This window comes from Mobula hypostoma, chromosome 22 (assembly GCF_963921235.1).
Source record: "Mobula hypostoma chromosome 22, sMobHyp1.1, whole genome shotgun sequence".
Lineage (NCBI taxonomy): Eukaryota > Metazoa > Chordata > Chondrichthyes > Myliobatiformes > Myliobatidae > Mobula > Mobula hypostoma.
The window spans coordinates 54,617,371-54,627,075 of NC_086118.1; positions in this window are offsets into that span (position 1 = coordinate 54,617,371).

Genomic DNA, 9,705 nt, shown 5'->3' on the forward strand with positions numbered 1-9,705 from the left:
GGACACAACACCCTCAAACTTATCTTTTGTAATTGGCTGTGCAGTTCAACATTCTTGAGGCTATGGAGATACTGAAATCCAGAGCAACAAACAAGCTGGTATCCAGAATGTCAACGTCTATTTCTCTCCAAAGTCGCTGCTTGAATTTCTCCAGCAGTCTGTTTATTATCCTTCAGGCTGTGCTGACTTCCAGCCACACTCACTTTACAACATAGGACATTACAGCACAGTACAGGCCCTTCTGCCCATGATGCAGTGCCAACCTTTTAACCACACTAAGATCAATCTAACCCTTCCCTCCCACATAGCCCTCCATTTTCTATCATCCATGTGTCTATCTAAGAGTTTCCTAAAAGGCCCCTACCTTTACCACTACTGGTGGCAGGGCATTCCATGCACCCACTACTCTCTGTGTAAAGAACCTATCTCTGACCTCCCCTCTATACTTTCTCCAATCACATTAAGAGTATGCCCTCTTGTGTTAGCAGTTTCTGGGAAAAGTCTTTGGTTATCCACTCGATTTATGCCTCTTATCATTTTGAACAATGCTATCAACTCCCAACTCATCCTCTTTATGTCCAAACAGAAAACACTAGCTTGCTCAACCTATCTTCATAAGACATGTCCTCTAATTCAGGCAGCATCCTGGGAAATCTGCTCTGCACACTCCCCAAGGCTTGCACATCCTTCCTATAATGAGGTGATCAGAACTGAACGCAATATTCTAAGTGAGGTATAACCAGGGTTTTGTAGAGCTGCAACATTACCTCATGGTTCTTGATCTCAAACCTCCAACTAAGAAGGCCAACACACCATTTGCCCTTTTAAAAAAGCTATCAATATATGCAGCAGCATTAAAGGACTAATGGACGAGGGCCCCAATATCCTTCTATTCCTCCCCACTGCCAAGAATTCTGCCAATAACCCTGTGCTCTGCCTTTAAATTTGACCTTCCAAAATGTATCACTTCACGCTGCACTGAATGAATCACTGGTGAGAGGATCATTGGTATCTCCCTTCCACCCATCAGAGATATTTTTCGGAGTGCTGCGTATGCAGGACCCTTAGCATTATTGTCACTGATCCTTCCCATCTTTCCAACAATCTCCTTGACTCCCTACCATCAGGCACGTTAGGAAGGGAAACAGCTTCTTCTCCCAGGCCGTAAGACTACTGAACTCCCTGCCACCTCCCAGATCTCATCAGGTAAGAAGCGTCAGTAGCATATATTGTTTACCTTTTAATGTGTATTATTAATACACCTTATTATTTGTTAATTTATTGGTGGTAGCTTTATGAGTTGTATGTGTGAGTTATATGTACTGTGCTGGGCACCTCTGGGTTGAACTCCATCTGCCATTTCTCAGCCCAGCTTAGCGTCCTGTTGATGTCCTGCTGCCCTTTGGTTGACATTGCTCTGCACGCGCGATGGAACTGACCGGTGTTGGGAATCACAATACTATTGTCACTGGTAATAATGGAACTGTGCGGATAATCTCACACCTCTGTATTGTTGCTAATACGGGCACTCCTACCTCTGCAGTAATAGTTACTCATCTAACCAGCAAGAAGGTCAAGGATTATCGGATCACAGTATCTCCCTTAGGTAACATACAAGATATGGAAAAATAGAAATTAAACTAATGGAAATGATTCTTTATTGACAAAAGGGCCACTCAGTATCTCCTACTGTGGCATTTCCTCACACACGGACTGCTTCTGGAATGTTCCACACCAGGCTGATGAAACACACAGTTAGTCATATGATACAACCCTTAAAAATGTGCTGGCTTTAAAGGAACAACAACCCAGCCCCTCAGCTACCTCCTATCCAAGCCTCTTAACACAGCAACCCCTCCCACGATATCCTACAGGAGCATAAACCCCGGATGGTTTGTGACATAGAAACAGATTTTGCCCAAAAGAAGCTTTGGTTCAGCTGGATGTTTATTGTTTTTTTGGAAGAATATCGACAGGACATCTGAAAGCTGGGAGCAAGACTGGAGAGATTGGTCTTACAACGATATGGTCACACTGAATTATCAATGTCAGAAGGCTGGGAGCGTAGCCTGTCAATCTGATCATCCTTGGTTTTGGGCTATTTCACTAAGTTTAAATGGAATCCCTTTGGATTGTGGAAATTATTTTGAATAAGAGGCTTTCAGAATTACAGTGTGTGTAGCAACAATGCTCCTTGCATTGATACACTCAGGTTTAACGCTGAATGTTTGAAAGCATCTTTGGAGGGGAATAACCAATTATTATTTTGGGTTAAAACATTCTGTTCATTCTCCTCCATTGATGCTGTCTGACTTGCTGAGTTCCTCCAGCATTTTTTGCGTGTTGCTCAAGATTTCCAGCATCTGCAGAATCTTTTGTGTTTATGTAATTGAACTGCGGCAAGCAGAAGGATGAAGGGAAGATGTGATTCATGGAGAATATTCCCTTCAGAGACCAGGTATGTGATGGACCTGATCGATGAATGGCTTTTTCCCACTTTGTGCTTTCTTACAAACTATAGAAACTAAAGCTACTGGATCAATAATCCAGGTGATTCCTCTGAATTAAGTATAGGTATGACCATTCAAGATAACCAAACATTACAAGAGTTTGCTCACATCTGTAAATGACATCGCTGTGGTGACCTCAGGAAACTGCTACCTTGACAGGGTGAATAGAATGTGCACACCTGTGCACAGAAAGGCACAAATCATTGCTGCTCATCTTAGCTGGCATCCTGATCACAAACGTCCTGCCAGGTCACCATATTTCCACACCAATTCAGTAGCCAAGCTAGCATATTCCTAATTACAATACCCAGGTAGAATGTTTCTGGCATTTTCTGCATTTATTAACCAACATTCAGGTGAGGTGACTTGAAGTTAAGATGGTGGTCAGACTTTAAGATGTTTTAAAGAGAAAGAAAGGAACTTCAGAGTTGGAGCAGAAGTGCTCCAAACGATTCAAGGTTCAAGTTTATTTCTCAGGTGTACATTGAAGCATACAGTGAAATGTGGCATTAGCATCAACCACCAACACACCAGAGGGTGTGCTGGGGCAGTCTACACGTGTCACTGCACATTCCAGTGCCAACATAGCACGCGCACAATGTACAGCAGAACAACACAGAACACAACAAGCAAAAAGATGACAGCAGCGAAACAAGTCCCTATTCCACCCAGGCACGTGGACTGTCCTCTAACCCCAAGACAGTCAGTATTCTTCAGCCTCCAGCGGACCAGGATCTGGACTCAGACACGCAGACATTGTAGACGTCCTACGACAGCGGTTCAGCTAGTGGCTTAATCTAGGGGATGATAGCCCCCAGCCCGGCCAAAGTTAAGAAATCTTGTTTGGGTGGGTGCTGCGCCATGTGTCCCCTGTTACAAATCAGTGCCACGAAATAACAAACAGTACACAATACAGTATGCGATTAAATGATTCAGCTTTATAATTCTTAATATGACTATCTGGTTAGTAAAGAAACAAAAAAAAGAAAAGGGCCCATTCTCATGAAACAGTCTAATGCGCAAATGTTGGAGCTCACTGATAAGGCCGATGTCCGCCATCGATCTCCTCCAGTCATCGCTGACCTTCAGACCCTCGCTTCAAGTCCACTCCATCCAATGGTCTATCAACTCTCTCCATTCACGTCTTCTCTCCTCATCTCCTCAACATAACTGTTCTTGAACCTGTGGTGTGAGTCCTGAAGATCTTGTACATTCGACCTAATGGCAACAGCAAGAAAAGAGCATGGACTGTGTGGTGAGGATCACTGATGATGGATGCTGCTTTCCTATGACAGCGTTTCATGTAGATGTGCTCAATGGTTGGGAGGGCTTTACCCGTGATGTACAGATGGTGGGTGGACTTGAACTCTGATATTCCAATCGCCGGTCCTATGCTACAGTGTCACTCCCAGTTAGACTGCTGCTGGGGAAAACTGAGCAGCTCTGCTCTCATCAGTAAGACAAACACAGACCAAACATTATTGTTCTGACAAAGGACCACCGATTTGAAACACTTGCACTGATTTTCTGTCCACTGATACTGCTCAGCCTGCTGAGTACTTCAAGTATTTTCTGTTGTTATTATCTACACCTACAGCTTTTCAATTTTTAAATACTGAACAAAAATACTGTTTGAAATGCAGTGTGTGGCCTGAGTTGTAATTCTAATGAAGGAACATCTGCTGACGTAACATTTTTAAGAGCTTTCTGGTTAAGAATTGCAGGGAGATGTCACGTACGTGCCAGCCAGGTGGCCCCCTTAATAAATGACAATAATTTACTTCGAAAGAAATGAAGGCTTGCATTTAAAGGAGTCTTTTGTGACACTTTTAGTTCATCTGAAGTCATCCTAAGCTAATTAAGTTGTTTTAAGCTGGCGTCACCATAAGACCGTCAGAAATACAGCAACCAATTTGCACGACACAGGCAGCAGAGTGATAATGACCAGAAAACCTCTTTCTCTTATGTTGTTTGAAGGATAAATGTTGGCCTGCGCGACTCTTCTGCTCTTCCTCAAAATTTTATCATGTGATCTTTTAGTTTGAAAGTACAAACCAGACTTCATCCTAAAATCTTTCTGCTCATCTTTAGAGTGTATTTGAAATCAACAACTTTCTGACTCCAGAGGCAAGAATGAAACCTTCAGAGCCACTGCTGATGTATATTGATCTGCGCTTCACTCTTAAAATTAAACATAGTTTCCCACACACACCTCCGTAAGTACTGCTCTTAGCACTGGACAGAATGTCTGTTTATCTATATGTATTAAGTAACTGCTGCCAACGCACTCTAGCTGGTTAGCACAATGCTTTATAGCACCTACTGTAAGATCAGGGTTTGATTCCTGCTACTGCCTGTAAAGAGTTTCTACATTCTCTGGGTAACTGTGTAGGTTTCTTCCAGTGCTCTGATTTCTTCCCACAGTCTAAAGGTGTACAATTAGGGTTAGTAAGTTCAGAGCATGCTATGTTGGTTCTGGAAGTATGGCCATATTTGTGGTCTGCTTAGTATAGTCCTCGCTGACTTAATTTAATGCAAATGACACATTTCACTGTAAGTTTCAATGTGACATATGAAGCTAATCTTTATCTTTATTCTTAGGTTTTGTGTTCCTGATTTTTTGTCGTCATATAGAGCAGCTGACCAGTGAGCTTCTAAACTGAGCACCAGCCCTAATTTTGCTAAGTTTCCAAACAAGGGCTTTGTAGAATTTGTCTGCTACCATATCTGGGAGCCATGATTTATGCACAAGCCTGGAGAAGGAAGGGTCAGTCTGGTGCAGAGATAATTATTAACAAGATGGCAAGCAGAGAGTTATGAAATCCTCTGTTTACAATTGTTGCTGAATTTCTAGGACTTAAAAAGGCTATAAAATAATTTTCACTGAATTCTGCAGTCAAAACACACAAATTCTCTGCATTTCTATAGAAGACAACATTGATGGATTTGCTGAAATTTTGGAACAAGCTCAAGATTATTCACAAACTGAAATGTCAGTGCCTGGTCATTTATGTGAGATCAACATTAAGTGGGTTTCACAACAGTGACCCACAGAAATGTGTAGGATTGTCAATCTGATGCTACGTAGCACACACAGACTGCTGGAGGAAGGAACACAATAGATCAGATAGCATTTATGGAGAGGAATAAAAAGTCAACTTTTGGGTCTAGGTCTTGGCCCAAAACCTTCACTGCTTATTCCTTTCCATAGATGCTGTCTGACCTGCTGAGTTCTTCCAGCAATTTGAGTGTGTTACTCTGGATTTTCAGCAACTGTTATTTTCTTGTGTTTGCAACCTGATGCAATTCTGATTTAAGTTTAATTCCTTTATCTGTAACTGTAACACAATAGCAACACACAGAAAACACTGGAGGAACTCAGCAGGCCAGGCAGCATCTGTGAAAAAGAGTAAACAATTGACGTTTTGGACTGAGACCCTTCATCAGGTCTAAGAAGGGAAGATGCCAGGATCATGTGGATCATTAGAACTTGTGTTTGTAACACTATATTCTGCCATTGGTTTCCCCTTTGTATTACCATGATGCACTTATGAAATTATCGGTTCGCAAGGCATGCAAAACAAACTTTTTCACTGTATACTGGTACATCTGACAATAATAAACCAATGACAAACTCTCGGCTCTTCAGAAACACTCAAAGCTAATGCCCCACTCTTCATTGTTGCATAACACACATTTAGGTTTAGTATATACACGATCAAGAGTAAAATCACAATCTCTACATATATATTAAGACCTCATACTGCTCCCCTTGTTATTCACATCATCTCATAGATAATTCCCACTTTCTATTGCAATACATACATGCACAGCTAAAATCCCACACCCTACTCTTTCACATACACTTCACAGCTAACAGTTCCTTGAGGTTGTTACAGCTGGGAGTGGTATTGGGGACAAGCTCCCATTACTTATTAAATGCACTTAGTGATGTGCACCTCAAATACCCTCTGACAACCCAGTCCATCTCCTGGCCTTCACGTGTGGCTTAGCTATTACACTGTACACCTCAGACTTTCAGTACAACTCTGAGTCTTGCCAGTTGCAGAAGTTCTCTGTTGTCTTTGCGGTGGTTGGGTGTATCAGAGATGGGCAGGAATCAGAGTACAGAGGACTGGTGGTCAAGTTTGTGGAGTGGAGTGGGAGGAATCCCTGTTCCCGAATATGGCCAAAACCAGGGAGATGGTGATTGATTTTAGGAGGAAGAGGACTGTGACGAGTCCTGTATACATTCTGGGAGAAGTTGCAGAGGTAGTCGAGTACAAATACCTGGATGTTCTCCTTGACTGGAAAGCCAACATCAAGGCTGTTTACAAGAAGGGGATGAGCAGAGTCTATTTTCTAAGGAAGCTGAGATCCTTCAATGTGTGCAGTAGGATGTTGGAGATCTTTTACCAGTCTGTTCTTGCGAGTGCAGTCTTTTTTGCTGCTTTATGTTGGGGGAACAGCATCAATGCTGGTGATGCAAAAAGACAAAGCAAACTGATCAGAAAGGCTGGATCTGTCCTTGGTTACAACCTGGACTCTTTTGAGTTAATGGTGGAAAGGAGGTCACTATACAAACTGTTATCCATTATGGACAATCAGGCACATCGTCTCCACGACCTACTGAATAAGCAGCAGAGCACGTTTTCAAACAGACTCATTCAGCTCCACTGTCACAAGGATCGTTACAGAAAATCTTTCCTACCAAATGCAATAAGCAAACGGTGCTTATAAACAGTATTCACCCCTACCCCTCTTGGAAGTTTTCATATTTTACTGTTTTTCAACATTAAATCACAGTGGATTTAATTTGGCTGTTTTGGACACTGATCGACAGAAAAAGACTCTTTCATGTCAAAGTGAAAATAAATCTCTACAGAGTGATCTAAATTAATTACAAATATAAAACAGAAAATAATTGATTGCATAAGTATTCACTCCTTTCAAGTCAGTATTTGGTAGATGCACCTTTGGCAGCAATTACAGCCTTGAGTCTCAGCTTTGCACATCTGGACACTGCAATTTTTCCCCATTGTTCTTTACAAAGCTGCTCAAGCTCTGTAGACTGCATAGGGATCATGAGTGAACAGCCCTTTTCAAGTCCAGCCACAAATTCTCAATTGAATTGAGGTCTGGACTCTGACTTGGCCACTCCAGGACATTAACTTTGTTGTTTTTAAGCCATTCCTATGTAGCTTTGGCTTTATGCTTTAGGTCTTTGTCTTGCTGGAAAATAAATCTTCTCCCAAGTCACAGTTCCCTTGCAGACTGCATCCTGATTTTCCTGTATTTTGTTGCATTAATTTTACCCTCTATCTTCATAAGTCTTCCAGGGCTTGCTGCAGTAAAGCATCTCCACAGCGTGATGCAGCCAATACCATGCTTTGCCTAGGGATAGTGTGTTTTTGATGATGTGTGGTGTTTAGTTTATGCCAAACATAGCAATTAGTCTTATGGACAATAAGCTCAATTTTGGTTTCATCAGACCATAGAATCTTCTCCCAGCTGGCTTCAGCCTCCCACATGCCTTTTGCCAAACTCTAGCCGAGATCTCATGTGAGTTTTTTTCAACAGTGGCTTTCTCTTTGCCACTCTCCCATAACACTGCAACTGGTGAAGCACCCAGGCAACAGTTGTTGTATGCACAGTCTCTCAGGAGGAGAAGATGGCGGTGCAACGCAGCTTGCAGCAACCACTCCGGTGAATGATACCTGTTATCTGTCAAGTAGGGTGCTGTGCACAATCTTGATTTGATGGAGTCAGACGTGAGAGCACGGAGGAACATCTGTGAAACTTCTGAAATGCCTGTTTCGCTGCCGCTGTTACTGTGTGATCCAGAATCTCCAGAAGAGAAAGCCCCGAGTCCTCGGCTTTGCTTGTTGCTCAGTGGCCGGGGCGGGGTCGAAGCGCTTGGCAGAGATGGTGCTCGGTGCTCAGTGTCAGAGGGCTGGTCAGAGGCTCGAAGTTTTTGGACGGACTCATACAGTCGGCTGCAGTCGGGTGCTTCCAATGCATCGGCAAGTTTGCGGCACTTGGAGTTCATGGCAGGGAGAGCTTCTCCCTTCTACCGCCTGCGTGAGATGATGGGGCTATTGGGACTTGAGACTTTTTTTTACCGTGCCCATGGTCTGCTCTTTATCAAATTACGGTATTGCTTTGCACTGTTGTAACTATATGTTATAATTAGTGGTTTTGTCAGTTTTGGTCTTGGTCTGTTCTGTGTTTCTGTGATATCTCTCTGGAGGAACATTGTATCATTTTTTAATGCATGCATTTCTAAATGACAATAAACGAGGACTGAGTGTCCTCGTAATCTAATAATCTAATCTCCTATCTCAGCCACTGAAGCTTGTAGCTCCTCCAGAGTTGTTATAGGTCTCTTGGTGGCCTCCCTCACTAGTCCCCTTCTTGCCTGGTCACTCAGTTTTTGAGGACAGCCTGCTCTAGGCAGATTTACAGCCTTGCTATATTCTTTCCAGTTCTTGATGATTCACCTAACCGTACCCCAAAGGATATTCAGCAACTTGGAAATTTTCTTGTATCCGTCTCTTGACTTGTGCTTTTCAATAACTTTTTCACAGAGTTGCTTGGAGAGTTCTTTTGTCTTCATGGTGTAGTTTTTGCCAGGATACTGACTCACCAGCAGTTGGATCTTCCAGATACAGGTGTACTTTTACTACAATTCATTGAAACACCTTGACTGCACATAGGATTCCAAAAGCTAATTATGTAACTTCTCGAACCAATTGGCTGCACCAGTGATGATTTGGTGTATCATATTATAGGGGGTGAATACTTATGCAATCAATTACTTTGTGCTTTATATTTGCAATTAATTTAGATCACTTTGTAATAATTTGTTTTCACTTTGACATAAAAGAGTCTTTTTCTGTTGAGCAGAGTCAAACAAGCCAAATTAAATCCACTGTGATTCAACATTGTAAACCAATAAAACATGAAAATTTCTGGGGTGGGGGTGGGGTGAATACTTTTTATAGGTACTGTATACAACAGTTCATCTCTGTGCGACTGGAGAACACACATAATTGTACGATAGTCTCGGCTTTATTATTTTGTACATTATTATTACACATTGGTAAATTATTATTGTTTATATTATGGTTAATTAAGTATGCACATTGCTCAGTGTTTTTAAATGTTGCTGCTGTAATGAAAGAATTTTCCACTT